Source organism: Triturus cristatus, chromosome 3_1 (assembly GCF_964204655.1).
Source record: "Triturus cristatus chromosome 3_1, aTriCri1.1, whole genome shotgun sequence".
Classification (NCBI taxonomy): domain Eukaryota; kingdom Metazoa; phylum Chordata; class Amphibia; order Caudata; family Salamandridae; genus Triturus; species Triturus cristatus.
The window spans coordinates 130,277,470-130,300,091 of record NC_140583.1 but is presented as its reverse complement, the minus strand read 5'-3'; positions in this window follow the sequence as shown (position 1 = coordinate 130,300,091).

Here is a 22,622-nt window from a genome sequence, read left to right as displayed (position 1 = left end):
ATCTGGGCACTGCTGGGAGGACTCTGCACCCACCCCTCCTGTGTCTGGGCACTGCTGGGAGGACTCTGCACACACCACTCTTGTGACTGGGCACTGCTGGGAGGACTCTGCACACACCCCTCCTGCGTCTGGGCACTGCTGGGAGGACTCTGCACCCAGCCCTCCTGTGTCTGGGCACTGCTGGGAGTGTTAGGCACCCACCCCTCCTGTGTCTGGGCACTGCTGGGAGGACTCTGCACACACCCCTCCTGCGTCTGGGCACTGCTGGGAGGACTCTGCACACACCCCTCCTGTGTCTGGGCACCGCTGGGAGGACTCTGCACACACCCCTCCTGTGTCTGGGCACTGCTGGGAGGACTCTGCACCCTCCCCTCCTGTGTCTGGGCACCGCTGGGAGGACTCTGCACACACCACTCTTGTGACTGGGCACTGCTGGGCGTGTTAGGCACCCACCCCTCCTGTGTCTAGGCACTGCTGGGAGGACTCTGCACACACCACTCCTGCGTCTGGGCACTGCCGGGAGGACTCTGCACACACCACTCTTGTGACTGGGCACTGCTGGGAGGACTCTGCACACACCCCTCCTGTCTCTGGGCACTGCTGGGAGGACGCTGCACACACCCCTCCTGCGTCTGGGCACTGCTGGGAGGACTCTGCACCCACCCCTCCTGTGTCTGGGCACTGCTGGGAGGACTCTGCACACAAAACACTTTTGTGACTGGGCACTGCTGGGAGGACTCTGCTCCCACCCCTCCTGTGTCTGGGCACCGCTGGGAGGACTCTGCACACACCACTCTTGTGACTGGGCACTGCTGGGAGGACTCTGCACACACCCCTCCTGCATCTGGGCACTGCTGGGAGGACTCTGCACCCACCCCTCCTGTGTCTGGGCACTGCTGGGCGTGTTAGGCACCCACACCTCCTGTGTCTAGGCACTGCTGGGAGGACTCTGCACACACCACTCCTGCGTCTGGGCACTGCCGGGAGGACTCTGCACACACCCCTCCTGCATCTGGGCACTGCTGGGAGGACTCTGCACACACCACTCTTGTGACTGGGCACTGCTGGGAGGACTCTGCACACACCCCTCCTGTCTCTGGGCACTGCTGGGAGGACGCTGCACACACCCCTCCTGCGTCTGGGCACTGCTGGGAGGACTCTGCACCCACCCCTCCTGTGTCTGGGCACTGCTGGGAGGACTCTGCACACACCACTCTTGTGACTGGGCACTGCTGGGAGGACTCTGCACACACCCATCCTGCGTCTGGGCACTGCTGGGAGGACTCTGCATCCAACCCTCCTGTGTCTGGGCACTGCTGGGAGGACTCTGCACACACCACTCTTGTGACTGGGCACTGCTGAGAGGACTCTGCACACACCCCTCCTGCGTCTGGGCACTGCTGGGAGGACTCAGCACCCACCCCTCCTGTGTCTGGGCACTGCTGGGAGTGTTAGGCACCCACCCCTCCTGTGTCTGGGCACTGCTGGGAGGACTCTGCACACACCCCTCCTGCATCTGGGCACTGCTGGGAGGACTCTGCATACACCCCTCCTGTGTCTGGGCACTGCTGGGAGGACTCTGCACACACCCCTCCTGCGTCTGGGCACTGCTGGGAGGACTCTGCACCCACCCCTCCTGTGTCTGGGCACTGCTGGGAGGACTCTGCACACACCACTCTTGTGACTGGGCACTGCTGGGAGGACTCTGCACACACCCCTCCTGCATCTGGGCACTGCTGGGAGGACTCTGCACCCACCCCTCCTGTGTCTGGGCACTGCTGGGAGGACTCTGCACACACCACTCTTGTGACTGGGCACTGCTGGGAGGACTCTGCACACACCCCTCCTGCGTCTGGGCACTGCTGGGAGGACTCTGCACCCAGCCCTCCTGTGTCTGGGCACTGCTGGGAGTGTTAGGCACCCACCCCTCCTGTGTCTGGGCACTGCTGGGAGGACTCTGCACACACCCCTCCTGCGTCTGGGCACTGCTGGGAGGACTCTGCACACACCCCTCCTGTGTCTGGGCACCGCTGGGAGGACTCTGCACACACCCCTCCTGTGTCTGGGCACTGCTGGGAGGACTCTGCACCCACCCCTCCTGTGTCTGGGCACCGCTGGGAGGACTCTGCACACACCACTCTTGTGACTAGGCACTGCTGGGCGTGTTAGGCACCCACCCCTCCTGTGTCTAGGCACTGCTGGGAGGACTCTGCACACACCACTCCTGCGTCTGGGCACTGCCGGGAGGACTCTGCACACACCCCTCTTGTGACTGGGCACTGCTGGGAGGACGCTGCACACACCCCTCCTGCGTCTGGGCACTGCTGGGAGGACTCTGCACCCACCCCTCCTGTGTCTGGGCACTGCTGGGAGGACTCTGCACACACCACTCTTGTGACTGGGCACTGCTGGGAGGACTCTGCACCCACCCCTCCTGTGTCTGGGCACCGCTGGGAGGACTCTGCACACACCACTCTTGTGACTGGGCACTGCTGGGAGGACTCTGCACACACCCCTCCTGCATCTGGGCACTGCTGGCAGGACTCTGCACCCACCCCTCCTGTGTCTGGGCACTGCTGGGCGTGTTAGGCACCCACCCCTCCTGTGTCTAGGCACTGCTGGGAGGACTCTGCACACACCACTCCTGCGTCTGGGCACTGCCGGGAGGACTCTGCACACACCCCTCCTGCATCTGGGCACTGCTGGGAGGACTCTGCACACACCACTCTTGTGACTGGGCACTGCTGGGAGGACTCTGCACACACCCCTCCTGTCTCTGGGCACTGCTGGGAGGACGCTGCACACACCCCTCCTGCGTCTGGGCACTGCTGGGAGGACTCTGCACCCACCCCTCCTGTGTCTGGGCACTGCTGGGAGGACTCTGCACACACCACTCTTGTGACTGGGCACTGCTGGGAGGACTCTGCACACACCCATCCTGCGTCTGGGCACTGCTGGGAGGACTCTGCATCCAACCCTCCTGTGTCTGGGCACTGCTGGGAGGACTCTGCACACACCACTCTTGTGACTGGGCACTGCTGAGAGGACTCTGCACACACCCCTCCTGCGTCTGGGCACTGCTGGGAGGACTCGGCACCCACCCCTCCTGTGTCTGGGCACTGCTGGGAGTGTTAGGCACCCACCCCTCCTGTGTCTGGGCACTGCTGGGAGGACTCTGCACACACCCCTCCTGCGTCTGGGCACTGCTGGGAGGACTCTGCATACACCCCTCCTGTGTCTGGGCACTGCTGGGAGGACTCTGCACACACCCCTCCTGCGTCTGGGCACTGCTGGGAGGACTCTGCACCCACCCCTCCTGTGTCTGGACACTGCTGGGAGGACTCTGCACACACCACTCTTGTGACTGGGCACTGCTGGGAGGACTCTGCACACACCCCTCCTGCGTCTGGGCACTGCTGGGAGGACTCTACACCCACCCCTCCTATGTCTGGGCACTGCTGGGAATGTTAGGCACTCACCCCTCCTGTGTCTGGGCACTGCTGGGAGGACTCTGCACACACCCCTCCTGCGTCTGGGCACTGCTGGGAGGACTCTGCACACACCCCTCTTGCGTCTGGACACTGCTGGGAGGACTCTGCACACACCACTCTAGTGACTGGGCACTGCTGGGAGGACTCTGCACACACCCCTCCTATTTCAGGATATGTACGCTTAGAACATACACAGGTGTGGGTTCGCTCCATGCATACGAGGTGGGGGTAGGGTCCGTACATACACGGTTGGGGTGGGGGTACGCTCTATACGTACGCGGGTGAGGGTAGGGGTTGTACTTACACTGTTGGGGTGTGGGGTACCCTCCATACGTACGCGGGTGAGGGTACGGGTCGTACTTACACTGTTGGGGTTGGGGGTACGCTCCATACGTACGCGGGTGAGGGTAGTGGTCATACTTACACTGTTGGGATGGGGGGTACGCTCCATACGTACGCGGGTGAGGGTACGGGTCGTACTTACACTGTTGGGGTGGGGGGTACGCTCCATACGTACGCGGGTGTGGGTACGGGTCGTACTTACACTGTTGGGGTAGGGGGTACGCTCCATACATAAGTGGGTGTGGGTAGGGGTCGTACTTACACTGTTGGGGTGGGGGGTACGCTCCATACATACGCGGGTGTTGGTACGGGTCGTACTTACACTCTTGGGGAGGGGGGTACGCTCCATGCATGCGGGGGTGGGGGTTCGGTCCGTACATATCCGTCCCCACGCTATGTGATGCTTGTGCGGGCCGTCCCCAGGCCTTAGCCACGTGGGTACAGCCGTCCCGCCATTGTTGGGATGACGTAGGTGTAGGCGTGGTACGACTCGTACCCACGCTCTTAAGGCGTGGGTACGAGATGTACCTGTATTGTTGTTGTTGGACCCGGCCTCGTAGCATGGCTCTACTTGTCCCCGCACCACCTAACCTGGTACCTGCAGCCCCAAGCACACGGCCTAGCCGATCCTTCCCACCAGAACACACGCACCCGACCCGGACATCCTCGTCCATGGCCTCTCTCCTTTCGGCCACCCCGGGGCCGCGTGCCCACTTCATGCACCAAGATGGCTGCCCGGCCCCAGCGCGACCCGGGCCTAGCGGCGCCACTCCGGCTGGAGGACATCACGCTTGCCAGGGGATGAGAGAGGGAGGAGCAGTTTCTATCGCACCTCTGAACTCCCCTGGGACGATGGGTTTCGATCGGCCCTCCGGCCTCCCTGAGAGCTGGCTCCATGCCTGCTGGGTGTCTGGGACTCCTCCCGACCCGGCCCTGAAAGGATCAAAAGACAATGGCAGGAAACCCCGACAAGCGACCCCCAGGTGAAAAGACCCCTGCCTGCACAGACTCCGGACATCAAAGAGGGGTCGACCTATAACAAGGGGTGCTCTGAGACTGTCCGGCAGATTCGACGCTGGAACAACGAGAGACTGCTGACGCGGTCGCGGCTCCTGGAACTTAGAACCACCTGAGCCCTGCTGAGTGACTCGCGGCTCCCTGAAGATCGTAAGACCTCCGAACTTGTACCTGAGCCCTGCTGAGTGACTCGCGGCTCCCTGAAGATCGTAAGACCTCCGAACTTGTACCTGAGCCCTGCTGAGTGACTCGCGGCTCCCTGAAGATCGTAAGACCTCCGAACTTGTACCTGAGCCCTGCTGAGTGACTCGCGGCTCCCTGAAGATCGTAAGACCTCTGAACTTGTACCTGAGCCCGCTGAGTGACTCGCGGCTTCCACAGAGTCCCGCCGGACCCCAACTACAACAAGCCTACCCCCCAGCTCGAGGATTGTGAGCTGTGCGCCGGGTACGCCCCTGCCTTGAACCTTTACCAGAGACTGTCCCGCTACCCCCTATCCCTTCCGAGACTCATTGAGCCCGCGCTCTCCTTGTACATATTTGCAGTGCTAACCTGTTTTGATAAAGATTGATTCCTAAGAACGCACGGTGTGGTGTTCCTGTGTCGTGTGGTGCCAGAAGTACGATCCTAGATACGAGATTCCTCCTCCTGAGGAGTCTCCCGCCAGTGCCCGGCTACGATACTTTGAGGGTGGGTCTCAGGGTAGTCAGGACCCCTTTCCGGGCTCCTCTGAGGTCGCCGTCTAACATTGGTGGCAAGCGACGGGATTCGGGCCCATCACCTAGAGATCGTACCGTGAACGACGGACGCACTACCGACAAAGATGGCAGAAGGAAACGCCATGAGCCCCGCAGAAACCAACGCCAACAGGGTGTTCCAGGTTGAACAACTAGAAGAATACACGCACAAAGAACTAAAGCAATTCTGCAAAGAACTTAAAATCGCTACCACCGGTCTCAACACCAAGGAAGATTTGCAGAAAGCACTGAAAGCTTGGGTGGATGCCGGGGCCTCCCGCCCAGAAGGCACGGGGGAGCGCCCCGACGAAGCCGAACCCCCCCAAGGCGAAAGCAGCAGCAATCAGGTGCGAGGCATCGTACCAGACGGGGGCCTATCCCCGGAAGAACTCACGGACAGAGAGAGAAGCCGCAATCACGAACTCGAGTTAACCAAACTCAAAATCGAAGGCGAATTAAAGTTAGCGGAAAAAAAGCTAGCAGTAGAGCAAATGCGCGTGCAAGGCGAGCTAGAAGAGAAGAAGCTCCAACGGGAACACGAAGGAAGGAAGCTCCAACTAGAGCATGAACGCAGCTTGAAGGAAATCGAGCTCAAGGCCAGAAGCGAGGAAGGGAGGCCCCCGGGAAACCGAGAGGCGGCCTCCCCAGCGGAGCAGAAGGTCCACATCCCCAAGGACGTGGTCAAAGAATATTATAAAAACGATGACATTCAACAATGGTTCAGGGCCTACGAGGTCGACATGACCTCCCATCGTGTCCCGCAGAAGGACTGGGGGGCAGGGTTGTGGGGACGGTTTCTGAGCGAAGGAAGAGACACCCTGCTCGACCTACCCATCTCTCTGCAGACCTCCTACAGCCACATGAAAGAGGCCCTACTCACAAGGTACGGTCTCACCCCCGAGATGTACCGTCAGCGATTCCGGGACTGCAGGAAAATCCCGGGCACCACCTGGGTGGAGTATTTAAACTTTTTCAGTCGGGCCTTCGATGGGTGGATCAAGGGCAGCAAAGTCACCACCCTTGAGGAACTCACCGACCTCATGTTGTGGGAAAACCTGGCTGCGAACTGCTTTGTGGAACTACGCCAGCATCTGCTTGACAGCAAACTCACCGATCCCAGGAAACTGGCTGTGGAAGCAGACCGCTGGACCAACACCCGGGTCCCCCGGGGCATGGTAGGAGAATACCCCCGAGCCAGTCAGGGACCACCCCGCCAGAGAGGAGGAGGGAACCAGGGAGGGCAGCGAGAGTCCCAGCTTAGCCCCCCAAAGACCCAACCTCCACCTTTCCCAGCGCCCCCCCCCACCAGTAACCGGACCCCCCGGGAGGCGGGGACACCGGGTAACCGTCACTTGCTTTCGTTGCCAGAAGCCCGGGCACTACGCCAATGACTCGTAGTTCCCCATGGCCACCCAAATCACCCCTGCAAGACAGATAGCCAACATAGCTCTGGGGGAGGAGGTTGAGGAAACCGGGGAGTGGGAACCCGCAGCTATGGCCCTAGTATCCCTGGGAGATAGAGAGATGGTCCCTGGTAGCTTCCTGCCCTCCAACACGAAGAAATATGGGCAGCTCGTCAAGATCAATGGCCACCAAATAGAGGCCCTCCGGGACACCGGGGCCAGCATCACCGGTGTCCTCAGGCACTTAGTCCCCGAGGAGCAGATCCTCCCCAACGTCTTTTGCCCGGTAATTTCCGCAGATAATAGAGAGAGTATGTGTCAGGTAGCCCTGGTGCCGTTTGAGTGGGGTGGGGTGACAGGTAAACTAAGGGTTGCCGTAAGAACCTCCCAGCCGGTCGACTGCCTCTTAGGGAACGACCTGGAGAGTTCTCCCTGGAAGCACATCGAGCGCAAGGCCCACCTAGGAATGATGGGATTCCCCGAGTGGGTGTGCGCCACCACCCGATCTATGTCCGCTCGACTCACCCCCCTGGGAGAAGTCGAAGACGCCCCGACCGAAGAAGTCAGAACAGTAACCGCCGAGGGTCCTCCCGTCCCCCCATCGGAAGGGTCAGTCGCCAGCGACGAACCCTCACCGTCCGACACCGCCCCGGTCCCCGAGTTAGGCGATCTACCCGAATTGGCCCAATGGCGCCACGAGGGCGGGCCCACCCGGGAGGAATTTTGCCGGGAGCAAGCCACTTGTCCTTCCCTGGTCGGACTGCGGCGCCAGGCCGAGGGCCAAGCCGCAGGCGACCAAACCGGAATGCACCGAGTTTATTGGGAGAATAACATTTTGTACAGTGAGCAGAAGTCGGTGGAGCTGGGATCCGGACGGGTGCTGGTGGTACCCCTCCGCTTCCGAGACTTCCTCCTGGGCTTAGCCCACGACGTCCCCCTCGCCGGCCACCTGGGTCAAGACAAGACCTACAGCCGTCTCGTGACCCATTTTTACTGGCCTAGAATGAGAGCAGCTGTAGAAGCCCACTGCAAGTCCTGTCCCACGTGCCAAGCTAGTGGGAAGAGTGAGGGGAAGCGCAAGGCTCCCCTCCAACCCTTCCCGGTCGTCAGTACCCCCTTCGAATGAGTCGGGATCGACATCGTGGGGCCCCTGGACCCCCCCACCTCCCAAGGTCACCGGTTTATCCTGGTCCTAGTGGATCACGCCACCCGCTATCCTGAGGCTATCCCCCTACGCACCGTCACGGCCCCCGTGGTGGGCCGGGCCCTGATGGGGATCTTTTCCCGGGTGGGTTTTCCACGCGAGGTCGTGAGCGATCGCGGCACTAATTTTATCTCGAAGTACATGACGTCCCTGTGGCAACAATGTGGAGTGTCCTATAAGTTCACCACCCCGTACCATCCCCAAGGGAATGGCCTAGTAGAGAGGTTTAACAGGACTCTGAAAGGGATGATCACCGGCCTAGAAGAGCCCCTCCGGCGTAAGTGGGACGTCCTGCTCACCTGCCTCTTGTTCGCTTACCGAGAAGTCCCCCAGAAGTCCCTAGGGTTCAGCCCGTTTGAGTTGCTCTATGGACACCCCGTCCGAGGTCCCCTCAGTTTGGTTAAGGAAGGGTGGGAGGCGGCACCCCAGACCACCCCACGAGATGAGTTCCAATATGTTCTGACCCTCCGGAACCAGACCAGGAAGTTCCGAGCACTGGCCGAGGCCAACCTAGAGGCAAGCCAAGAAGAAATGAAGCGCTGGTACGACCAGAATGCCACTCTGGTCGAGTTCCAGCCGGGCCAGCAAGTATGGGTCATGGCCCCCGTGAAGCCAGGCGCCCTCCAGGACAGGTGGACCGGGCCCTACAAAGTGATTGAGCGGAAGAGTCAAGTCACATACTTGGTGTACGTCCAGTCGCCTCGGGATCCCCTTCGGGTCCTTCACGTGAACCGCCTCAATCCTCACTTCGTGCGGACAGAACTGAGCTTCCTGCTGGCCACCGATGACAGGGCCGAAGATGAGTCCGATCCCCTCCCGGACCTCCTGTGTGTCAAGGAGCAGGATGGCTCTGTGGAAGGAGTGAACCTCTCCCCAGCTCTCACTGCCCAGCAACAAGAGGACTGCCGCCAGCTCCTAGGACAATTTTCCGACCTCTTCTCCCTGATCCCCCGAGTCACCGACTGGTGTGTCCATGACGTGGACACCGGGGACAGCCCGCCGGTGAGACACCGAGCATACCGGGTCCCTGACCGGGTCCGGTCCTGCATTCAAGCTGAAGTCTCGAAGATGTTGACCATGTGGGTGATCGAGCCATCTGACAGTCCCTGGGCCAGCCCCGTGGTCCTGGTCCCGAAGGCAGCGGCCCCCGGTGTCGCCCCCGAGCTCCGATTCTGCGTGGACTACCGGGGGCTCAATGACGTCACCCGAGCCGATGCCCACCCCATTCCACGGGCCGACGAGCTCATTGACCGACTCGGGGCAGCCCGGTTCCTCAGCACATTCGACCTCACCTGCGGATACTGGCAGATTGCGCTCACCGAGGGAGCCAAGGAGCGGTCCGCCTTCTCCACCCCAGATGGGCAGTACCGCTTCCGCGTAATGCCCTTCGGAATGAAAAATGCCCCGGCCACCTTCCAGCGACTGGTGAATAGAGTCCTGTCCGGGCTGGAACAGTTCAGCGCGGCCTATCTAGACAACATCGCCGTTTTCAGTTCCGAATGGAGTGAGCACCTCCAGCACCTCCGGAGGGTGCTTACCGCCCTGCGCCAGGCAGGCCTCACAGTAAAAGCCAGCAAGTGCCAGATTGGGCAAGGATCAGTAGTCTACCTGGGGCACCAGGTTGGGAGCGGCCAGGTCGCCCCTCTACAGCCAAAGATCGACGCCATCTTGGCCTGGGAACCACCCACCACCCAAACGGAGGTCCGAGCCTTTCTGGGCCTCACTGGCTACTACCGAAGATTCATCCGGGGGTATGGCAGCCTTGTCGGCCCCCTCACAGAACTCACATACAAAAAACAGCCAAAGAAGGTGCAGTGGACGACTGCCTGCCAGGAGGCGTTCGATGCCCTAAAGAAGGCCATGTGTACTGCCCCCGTCCTCCAGGCTCCCGACTACTCCAAGGAGTTTGTAGTCCAAACCGATGCCTCCGAGCATGGCATTGGGGCCGTCCTGTCCCAGGTGAATGACCAAGGCCTAGACCAGCCCATCGCCTTCCTCAGCCGGCGGCTGTTGCCCAGAGAACAGAGATGGAGCACCATTGAGCGCGAAGCCTTTGCCGTGGTCTGGGCACTCAAGAAACTACGCCCCTACCTGTTCGGCACCCATTTCAAAGTCCAAACCGACCATCGGCCCTTGCGATGGCTCATGCAAATGCGAGGAGAAAACCCCAAGCTACTGCGGTGGTCAATCTCACTCCAGGGGATGGATTTCACCGTAGAACATCGCCCTGGTACGGACCACGGCAACGCTGACGGCCTCTCCCGGTTCTTCCGCCTCAGCGAAGAGAACCCCCCAAGATGATGGGCAGTTCTCTCCGGCTTTCAGCTAGGGGGGACGCGTGTTGGACCCGACCTCGTAGCATGGCTCTACTTGTCCCCGCACCACCTAACCTGGTACCTGCAGCCCCAAGCACACGGCCTAGCCGATCCTTCCCACCAGAACACACGCACCCGACCCGGACATCCTCGTCCATGGCCTCTCTCCTTTCGGCTACCCCGGGGCCACGTGCCCACTTCATGCACCAAGATGGCCGCCCGGCCCCAGCGCGACCCGGGCCTAGCGGCGCCACTCCGGCTGGAGGACATCACGCTTGCCAGGGGATGAGAGAGGGAGGAGCAGTTTCTATCGCACCTCTGAACTCCCCTGGGACGATGGGTTTCGATCGGCCCTCCGGCCTCCCTGAGAGCTGGCTCCACGCCTGCTGGGTGTCTGGGACTCCTCCCGACCCGGCCCTGAAAGGATCAAAAGACAATGGCAGGAAACCCCAACAAGCGACCCCCAGGTGACAAGACCCCTGCCTGCACAGACTCCGGACATCAAAGAGGGGTCGACCTATAACAAGGGGTGCTCTGAGACTGTCCGGCAGATTCGACGCTGGAACATCGAGAGCCTGCTGACGCGGTCGCGGCTCCTGGAACTTAGAACCACCTGAGCCCTGCTGAGTGACTCGCGGCTCCCTGAAGATCGTAAGACCTCCGAACTTGTACCTGAGCCCTGCTGAGTGACTCGCGGCTCCCTGAAGATCGTAAGACCTCCGAACTCGTACCTGAGCCCTGCTGAGTGACTCGCGGCTCCCTGAAGATCGTAAGACCTCCGAACTTGTACCTGAGCCCTGCTGAGTGACTCGCGGCTCCCTGAAGATCGTAAGACCTCGGAACTTGTACCTGAGCCCGCTGAGTGACTCGCGGCTTCCACAGAGTCCCGCCGGACCCCAACTACAACAAGCCTACCCCCCAGCTCGAGGATTGTGAGCTGTGCGCCGGGTACGCCCCTGCCTTGAACCTTTACCAGAGACTGTCCCGCTACCCCCTATCCCTTCCGAGACTCATTGAGCCCGCGCTCTCCTTGTACATATTTGCAGTGCTAACCTGTTTTGATAAAGATTGATTCCTAAGAACGCACGGTGTGGTGTTCCTGTGTCGTGTGGTGCCAGAAGTATGATCCTAGATACGAGATTCCTCCTCCTGAGGAGTCTCCCGCCAGTGCCCGGCTACGATACTTTGAGGGTGGGTCTCAGGGTAGTCAGGACCCCTTTCCGGGCTCCTCTGAGGTCGCCGTCTAACAGTTGTGTTGCCGGTTCGCGTCGTCAAGCACTTCCGTTGTGGCGGACGCTGGCTTTGCTGGACACGCCCCCACCCCCTCGTAGTGACCAGGGCCTGGGGGTCAGGTATGTCCAGGGCATGTGTGCTGTGTGACTTTGGTGGGGGTTTTGTGGCCTGCCCCTGGTCCTGCCCCCCCCCCTCCCCCCTCCCCCCTCCCTTTGTTGTTCTGACTATCTGCCGCGTCTGCGTCGTAACCTGTAGAGGAGGTCGACTGCTATGAGGGCCGGGATGACACGTAGGTTCGGGTCCATGTCTGTCCGTCGCGTGCAGGTACTCCTTGTTCGCGTCGTCCTGATTTCCCGGCAGTTTTTGGCTGCCGGAAAATATTCACTGTGCTGGATGACGCCGGTGCGAATCGTAATTCCTGGTTCGTGAGTGGCAGGCTGCGTGCATCCCGACGTCATGTCGGCGCTTTCCCGGATCACATTTGTATGCTTGTTTTCGTCGGTCGGGCTTTTGTACGATTCGTACGGAAATGGTATTTCCGTGCGAATCGTAATTCCATGTTTGTATATTTTTTCGACAGGGTACGCGTCGGACGGAGAATATGCTCCGTCCGACGGTTCGTACCCGGTTTTTACCAGATCGTGATCGGCACCTATATGTATTTGTAAAGCACATATTCTTCCCAAGTGGGTGGTGTAGGAGCTGCTTATTGTTACTCAAGTGAACAGGTACTCATTCTTTTATGGACCTCAGGAGCATGAAATGTTGAGTGAACCTACCAGGCATGGATCCCGGTGCTGTAAACGAACAACTTGTCATCTTGTTTTATAATGTGTGTGAACATCAGAGAAATATGATGGCATCTACTTCCAAATAAATACTTTGTGTTAGTGCAGTGAGTCTCTATATAAAAAAATCGGATTCCCTTCTGCAAAAATGTGGACTCCGAAACCCAAAATAATTACTGTGGACGTCACAAATGAGTAGGCAAGCGCGATAGAAATACCAAAACATTATAATAATGTCACTGGTTGTTCTTCAGTTGTGAAAATGTTATCTGTGTTAGGAGCTCTCCCCAGTGGCCAAAAACAGAACTGTAGCCTTCGTCATTTTTATTTTTTGATTTTATACTTGACTTTTGTGTTTTTTCCATTGTGTGTCTCTTATTTATATCAAATTTCATATATTTTTTATTTATATATTTCTTTATATTGTACACTTTGGTGTGATGCTTACTGAATATACTTGGAAGGAAATTTTATAAATTGTGCACCAATTCACGTGTTCTCTCACTGGAAATAGAAGGCAGGAAATATATGGAACACATTTATTCCTGTACTGAAAAAGCCTGACACCTCATGTATCTTTGGACAGAGTATGTCTGGTACTTTATGCATTCTCATGCAATGTATGGTACTTCCGTTCTGGGACAGGAAATGTATGTTAAATCATGTGCGCTCTGCACGGAGAGAAACATTTTGGTTCTATGCATAACCACACACCCATATACATTTCATGTGCTTTCAAACAGAAAATGTATTGTGCTTTATGTATTCTGAAGATGGAATGAGTGGTACTTCGTGTGTTCTTAAAACAACTTCATTGGTACTTAGTGCCCGATCTTATTCACAGCGGGCGCCCGCCATTCAGCCTTGGAGATGGAGTGAATTACTCCATCCCCTTAGTGGAGAGGATTCCCACCTAACTTATAATTGACCCCCAAGCAGACAGTCATTTGTAAAAGCATTGCCAGGAACAGCCGTGATGCACGTTATTGGCAATGCATATTACTCTTTGCTATTGGTCTGTGGCAGCAGGACACAACCCTAAACCACAGGGCAATCCTTTTTTCATTTAAAAAAGAAAATCACTAAACGGATTGTGCTCCAAGAACATTAGGCTGAACCTTTTACTTCAATGTTCTCAAAGATCTTTAGACTGAACCTTGTACTTAGATTTTGTCGGAAGCTAGGATCCTTCTGCATGGTTACAGCCACTTTTAGCCTGGTGCTAAGCTGTTATTGACCAGTCTGACTGGGAACCTGCTAACCAGGACCCCAGTCTATCTGGTTTCTCCCTTAAATAGCGATGTACAGGCCTTTGCAATCCTGAAGGCAGGGTGCTTGGTTCTGTGTATGATGGTGCCCCTGCATGAGCAGGACGCTCCTACCAAGTCCATTCTCACGGGTTGTAAGTGTGGCAGCCATATACTATTTAGAGTGGCACCGTTAATTTTGCGATGACCAACTCAAAACTGGCTGCAACTAATCCTATCATGTTTGGTATCAAACATGTTGGAATCATACCCCCACTGTATGATTCCAAGCACTGGAAGAGCCCTCTGTTATGCTCTCAGTTTTCCCGGTGCCAGCCTTCTAGACCCGGACAGAAAATGGTTCCTGCCAACCAGAGACACGATTCTGCCCTCCTGCTGCTGAGCCAAGCTCGAGCAGGGGAAGGCAGAACAATAGGCATTCTGAGGTGTGACCACCTCCCAGATCGGATTTAATGTATTGGGTCCAGGTGGGTGTGCTTGACAGCGCAACTCAGCCTGCATGAGTGGCACATTTGGTGTCCCCATGCATAGTCCAGTTCAAACCAGCTATTGGAGGTGTTGGCTCCCGCTCTAGCACGAAACTGGACAAAGTACATGGGAGTAACCTCCCCCCTGTCCAGACACTCCCCTTGGAGGCCCCCCTAACTAGTCCCAACCCTTTCCTAAGGGTACCTAAGGGCTTACATGTGGATGGGTCCCTAGATCTGTCGTGGGACAAGATTCAGATCAGACACCACTTCTTCTTCTATTGTCTGGGTACTCTGGACTTCACTGAACTTTTTTGGGATTGACTTCGTCTCACTTCCAGTCTGCTGTGTCGTCTGTGTCTGTGCACCATACAGGAACCTTCCAAGGCCTGTGGGCATCTAAAACGGATCACTGACAAAATATCGAGAAGGAGAATATCGACCTACCAAAATCTCGAGGAAAAAAGTATAGAATGCCAAAATATCGAACCCCTTTCTCCAAACAGGTAAGTGCAAAAATATAGAATCCAAAATATTGATGTAAAAAATTAATTTAGTCAAAATATCGAATTTTTTAAATGTCTTAAAAGTAAGGAAAAATTAATGAAATAATACATATAATTAACTGAAACATACTTAAAAATACTTAAATAACTTTAACATTAATACATAATTAATGTAAGTAAAAAAAAAACTTAATACATATATTTTAACGGAATATTAATTAAAAATATTCAATAATTTTTGCATAGGATAGCGGGCAGGTAAAATTTACTATTACCACTCCAGTAAGTGCAATAGTAGGGAAAGCCTTGGATAGCAGGAGGGTAAAAATTACTATTCCCACTCCAGAGAGTGCAACAGTAGGGAAAGCGTTGGATAGCGGGAGGGTAAAAATTACTATTCCCACTCCAGAGAGTGCAATAATAGGGAAAGCATTGGATAGCGTAGGGGTAAAAATTACTATTCCCACTCCAGAGAGTGCAACAGTAGGGAAAGCGTTGGATAGCGGGAGGGTAATATTTACTATTCCCACTCCAGTGAGTGCCACAGTAGGGAAAGCGTTGGAATAGCGTAGGGGTAAAAATTACTATTCCCACTCCAAAGAGTGCAACAGTAGGGAAAGTGTTGGATAGCGTAGGGGTAAAAATTACTATTCCCACTCCAGAGAGTGCAACAGTAAGGAAAGCGTTGGATAGCGTAGGGGTAAATATTACTGTTCCCACTCCAGAGAGTGCAATAGTAGGAAAAGCGTTGGATAGCGGGAGGGCAAAATGTACTATTCCCACTCCAGTGAGTGCAACAGTAGGGAAAACGTCAGATGGCGTAGGGGTAAAAATTACTATTCCCACTCCAAAGAGTGCAACAGTAGGGAAAGCGTTGGATAGCGTAGGGGTAAAAATTACTATTCCCACTCCAGAGAATGCAACAGTAGGGAAAGCGTTGGATAGCGTGAGAGTAAAATTTACTATTCCCACTCCAGTGAGTGCAACAGTAGGGAAAGCGTTGGATAGCGGGAGAGTAAAATTTACTATTCCCACTGCAGTGAGTGCAACAGTAGGGAAAGCGTTGGATAGCGTGGGGGTAAAAATTATTATTCCCACTCCAGTGAGTGCAATAGTAGGGAAAGCGTTGGATAGCGTAGGGGTAAAAATTACTATTCCCACTCCAGTGAGTGCAATAGTAGGGAAAATAATAATTTAATATTTTATTAAAAAGAAATTAATTATTAATACCAAAAAAAAGTATTACCATTTATTACCAATCACACAATATTTAATCATTAATTAGTTATAAATACCAATATTTTTTTAATTAATTACCTATTTATAATTAATTAACAACCAATTAATTTTCAATACCAAAAATTAATAAATACAAATAATACCAATTAATAATTAATTAATAATAAATTAATTATCAATATACAGAAATTATTTCAATAATTAATTATTTACAATTAAATTACTTCCCACCATTTTCCGCTATAAACCCACAACCCTCTACAAATAATAAATTAATACAATTAACATAATTATCAATTAAACAATTAATACACATTAATTACCAATTAATACAATTTTTTTACCAATTAATAATTAATCAACAGCCAATTAATTTTCAATACCATTTAATAATTACCTAATAACAATTAAATTACTTCCCACCCTATTCCCCTATAAACCCACAACCCGCTACAGAAGAAAAACGCAAAATTAAATTAAAAATAATTAATAATTCCAAAAAATTATTATTTAATGTACTATAACAAAATTACTTCCCACCCTAATGCCCTATAAACCCACAACCCGCTACGGAATTAAATTACACACAAATTAAATAACTTAAAATTCATTACTTTAAAAATATTCAAACATACATTCCAAAATTAATACATACTTTTAACACATATACTAACACTTAAAACACTATAAAAAAAATGCGATATTTTTTAACAACTATCTGGCACATGCATCAAGCAAAAATCACCTCGCAAAAATACTGAATCGCAAAAATTTCTCGTTAGCGAGTGGCAAACAACGGATCCCAATGCATCAACACCAATAGCGAAAAAATAAAGAATCGCAAAAATAATCCCGTTAAAATAAAGAATCGGAAAATAAAGAATCGGCAATACCGAAAACACAAATAGCGCCTGGCATTAGCGAATTGCAAATAATGAATCACTAAAGAATGCATCAAAACTCGCAAATACCGAAAATCTAAAAAATCGCTATTTAGCATGAGCAGATTAAGGGGGATCAGAACCAGGAGGTAAAGTTGCAGAAAAAGAAAAAAAAAATGCGCAAGTTTACCACAGATGTAACCAATCAGAAAGCCATAAAATGTTGGCCTGGAGACCCTGTTTCCTTTCACAAAATGGCAGCCCTCTACGTGCTTGCAAGGAGGATGAGAATAAATGCAGCAGCACAGCGCAGGAAAAGGATCCAGGAGAGGGTATTCAGAGTGCGCATTACATTGCTTGGCCAAAATGAGGATGAAGTATACGACAAGTACCGTCTCAATCGTGCAATGATAATGCACCTAATTGCTGACCTGGAACCACTACTGCAGCACCAGACACGTAGGACCAATGCCATTCCTGCGCACGTCCAGGTCCTATGCAGCCTTCACCTACTGGCGTCTGGAAGTTTCCAGGGGGTCATAGCGGTAGCAGGAGGCGTATCACAAAGCGCACTTTCACGCTTCTTCAGTAAATTCATTGATGCCATGCTAACAATGATACATACCCACATCAGCTTCCCCACGACCCCACAGCAGATGGTCACACCAAACAGGAATTCTACCAGGTGGCCCAATTCCCGCATGTCATGGGATGCATTGACTGCACGCATGTCCCCATCTGTTCCTCCTCAGCCAATGAGTACATCTTCCGTAACAGGAAGTCCTATCACTCCATCAACGTGCAGGTCGTGTGCGATGCCAAGCACATCATCACAGACATAGTGGCACAATTTCAAGGGAGCACACACGACTCATGTATATTCAGACACAGTGACATCCACAAGCGTCTGCTCAATGAAGAATTCGGAGAGGGACTCCTGCTTGGTACGTACTCATACCTATTCATAACATCTGTATCACACATGTATCATCATAACAGATGCTAAGCCTTTGATTCACCCCTGTAGGGGACAGTGCATACGCCCTGCGGGAATATATCCTCACCCCCTACATCAACCCAGCTACACCACAGGAACAACGCTACAACGCGGCCCATATTAGCACCAGAAATGTGATTGAGAGGACATTCGGGATCCTGAAGAGTCGCTTCCGGATCTTACATAAGACTGGTGGTGCTTTGCAATATAAACCAGACACCTGCTGCAGGATTGTAGCAGTATGTGCCATGCTGCACAACATTGCAACCAGAAGGGGGATACCCATAGAGGTGGACAGGAATGACAACTATCGGGATGATCAATCACCCGCACAACACCGACAGTCACAGGTTCCAAACACAGCTGAAGGTCAAAGGAGGCAGACATACATCACACAACATCATTTCAAAGCCAGGTAAGAATGAGCCATGACGATATCATTCGGAGTGCTACTGTTTACTTCACATGAGCACTTATGTGAATAATGTTACATTAACATGCCAATTAGAGTTCCCCCACACATTGTGGGCAAAAACATGACCTTTGGCATCACGGGAGTGCTAAGGCTAAATTAAAGTTGCTCATGGTTACCCCACCATGGTCAGGGATGCAGGACTGAATGTCTAGTGGCGCTTCCCACAAACACCCAGCCTCCTATCGCGTGTCTCCTCCACCTCACCACGCTGCGTCTCTGTGGCTGTGGAGCAGCGCGAACTGCGCCTCCTGGTGCAGGCCTCCAGCACCGACACGCTACTCACACTGGATGCAGCCTCACTGCCCTCCTCCCCTCCCAAGTTGCTGCCACTGAATGTCCCTGACTGCAAGTGTTCCACTGCAGTGGTCATCTGGCCATAAGGCCTTCGCCACGTCCCCACAGTAATGGCCTGCAGTGACACTGATCGGCAGGACAAAACAGCAGTGCTATTGCAGTGCTTTGTGATGGCCCTGGTCGATGCTGTGGTATGGAGCAAGTTCTGCCTATGCCTCCTGCGCTCGCTGTGTTGGCCTGCTCGGATGGCAAGGGTGAGCTGGTGGAGGTTCTGACTTATGTCCCTATTGCCCTCTGCCACAACTGTGGTCATGTGCCGCACAGCGCCAGTTAGAGTGCACATATGTTTTGCAAGTTTTGAAATATTGAGGTTCATTGTCCCCATGTGACTCCCCTGCAGGCGCTGAACACGCAGCATCTGGGTCTCGACACCACCATAGATATTCCTTGGCTGGTCGCCTCCCTCTGCAGTACTGCGCATGGACCTGCGCCGCTGCGTGACTCGGCCACGTGCTGGTGGTGGTGCTGGCGGTGTGACACGTGTCTGACTTTGGCCACTTGTGGGTGCAGGACTCGGGCCTGCATCCATCACCTGCAGGGAGGGGACATGTGCCCTGCATCTTGGTGGTATTATCGCTGGTGGTGGTGGTATTGTCGCAGGTGGTGGTGGTGGTGGTGGTATTGTCGCTGGTGGTGGTGGGGATTGACCTTCCTGCGGAGTGTCGCCATCGGTATCTGCCGGTGTCTCGGAGATGATGAGGCTCTCACTATCATCAGAATCCCCAGGAGATGCATCTGTGTATGAAACAGTGCATTGTTAGTTTTTTTGGTGACTACATCTGTTTGTCATTCTGCATTTATTTCCTACAATGAATTACATGATTTGACACTCTGTTGGCCCTGTACTGCTGATCTCATTTATTGTGCATTGGTGACCATACATGCACACTTGGCTGACATGACTACGACTCCCATGATGCAATACTAATTTGAGGGCATATGTGTTATGCACTTCTCCCTGCACACTGTGATTGACCTGGGGGGATGGGGATGGGTATACTGCTCAGCGTATGGGCGCAGGCATGCATCTTACCTTGTTCTGTGGTAGCTGCGCCAGAGGTGTCCATCTGCGTTACTCCGACGACCGCCTCTGGCTCAATGGTCCCCTCAACGAGCTCCTCCAGGGCAGTGTTAGCAGGTACTGTGGATGGCCCCCCTCCTGTGCCAGCTGCCTCCTTGACCCATTCGGCAATTCGTTCCTTTGCCTTCTTCCTGAGGTCATACCAAATCTTCTTTAGGTCGTCGATGCTGCGGGGCGTCACTCCTACAGCATTCACCCTCTCCCTGATGCGAAGCCAAATCTTCCTCTTTTCAGCTTCGGGCACCTTGAGTGACAGCTTCCCAAACAGCTTGTCATGCTTGCTGCTCACCCCCTCGATCAGGTGCTCAAGTTCCCTGTCAGAGAACTTTCTCTTTCTCTTCCTGGGCGTGTCTGAAGTGGGAGGTGCATCCTTGTCCATCCTGGATGATGGTATGGTGTTTGGTTTCAGTGGGTGAAGTATCTTGCCTCAGTCTGTATGCTCTGCCTCCTCCTGTGAGCTCCTCAGGGCAGTGAATGAGGGTGGGGCTGGTTGACTTCCTGGTTGTGATGTCATCAGCCCGCTTCTAGTGAGACCCGTTTTTAGCGAATTCGCTAATACCGAAATCGCTAATACCGATTTCGGTAATACCGAATTCGGTAATTGCTAACCTTTATTTTAAGGAATCGCAATTGAGTTTTCGGTAGATTTTAGCGATTTTTAAGGAAACGCTAAGATTTACCGAATCTGTTCATGCATTCCGAAATGCGATTCCTTATTAGCGATTCTTTATTTTTCGCTATTAAGGAATCGGTTTTGAAGATGTTGATGCATGTGCACCCATATTATGACTGTCGATATTACTTACTTCTATATTATTTAAATCGATATTTCTTACCTAATTTTTGATATTCTTCACCACTATATTTTGGCAATTCGATATTCTGTCCATTCTATATTAAAAACTCGATATTCTGTCCAGTCGATATTTTTTATTCAATATTATGTCTGTTTACCATCTAAAACACCTGAAGGAATCTCCCTTAAAGTGAAGGAGTCACTTCCCTGCATTTCTGCACACATAACAGATATATCCAAATTTCTTTTTATGAAGGAACAACAACGGGTATTCAAACTGCAATGTGACAAAACAGGTCTCAATGATGAGATTTCTTGGGCCTCTCTTTGAATTCTTTTCTGTAGACACGGGTTTCTTGTGTGCACAGTAATATTTCTCTCTTCACATATTCATTGAGGTTTACATGATGGGCCCAGTAATTTCTTGCCCATCTTTTGATACATAACTAGTATTAGATATGTGGCGTTGGCCTGAACTAAGAAGTAGAAGTGTGCTGTTTCCAGTACACACTTGTCTTCATACTGTATTGGTTATTTTGCCTCCACTGGCCTCAGTAGCATGTATGTGGCCACTGTAGATATCACACCGGTGTAGCATGCTCACGTGATCTAAATGATCTTTTATAGTTTTTCTACAGTCGATACGCCATTGTGTACTTTACATTACTCGAATTTGGTACGCTGATTAGCTGATTTTTCACAGCGCGCATATTGTACAGCTGTTCTTAGTTCTTCTGGGCTTAGTTCTTCCATAATCGTCTTACAGCCGGGCAAACCTATGAAACCTTCACCAGCCGTAATTCTAGACCCGGGGTGCCTTTATAATCAATATTCACATGTGCCATCACCCATCTAATAGCCTCACTTGTTGAGCGCGTTTTGAACTTCATCTCCCATGAGCCTTAGTCACTCCAGTAGTTCTATTTAACGTACGCGTTTTTGGTATCTATACTTTCAAGTATTTGAAGAGAAACCTCAACCAGCACAGAGGAGCTACAGTGATGAGCATAATTTCAAGAAACATAATACTACTTGTATAAAGCCGATACCAGCCACTAACCACTGTCCCGGGTGTCTCCTTTAGAACTACATTTACCATGGTTTTTGGTGAGATTGGTAGTTTCGCGGAACGCGATAATTTTCTGAATTGGATCCTGCTATGCTCTAAACATCGTTATTTTGCTAACCAATCTCTTTTACTAGTTTCACCTCTATGAACCGCATCTGATCATGATGGGCTTGATTTATATTGTGCACAGGTTCTATGCGGCCAGACGATATTTTGAACTACAATTCCCAGCACCGAGTAGATTCGCGATCGCGTCATTGTCACGCGCCAATCACTCACTGCTGTTCTCCATTAACTAATTATCAGGCATATAAATATGACTCCCTTCTGAGTTCGTGTTACCTCCGTCCATGGCTCAGTGAAGCCCAGGGTACCGACGGATAGGTAAGTCACTTGTTATGCGTATTTTTCCTTTTTTGTCTGGGTTCTTTTCTTGACTTTGGCACAGTGGACTCAGAGTCTATTCTCCAACACTCCATTGACCGGTTGTGTTTCCATTTATTTTCCCAGACCAATATATCAATATCATCTTCTAACAACATCAGTGGATTTGGCCTTGTGTACTCTGAGTTTATTCCTCAATACTCTTGTAATACACAAGCCTCCCTTGATTGGATGTATTCCTATGTAATGTCTATTTAATTTTTAAGACTTTTGCATCAAGCACTTCAATATTACGATTCTTTGTGGCTTATTGCTAGAGCTCAAGTGCTCTGTCCTTTGGGTTTATCCCTGTCATGTCAATCTAACTGTATCTGCCATTGCGTTGTTAGATAAAGCTAGGTTTGCCTTACATCTTTGGAAGTCATAACCAGATTTCTATACTTTCTAAATCTGGTGTTTATGTCATTTTCTCTAGAGCGGTGCCTCCCGTCCTGAGCAGTGGCCAGGTGAGGTGAGGTTATTTCCCCGCATATTTTGGCTACGTTATAATATGTTCACAAGTTGTTACACATTAA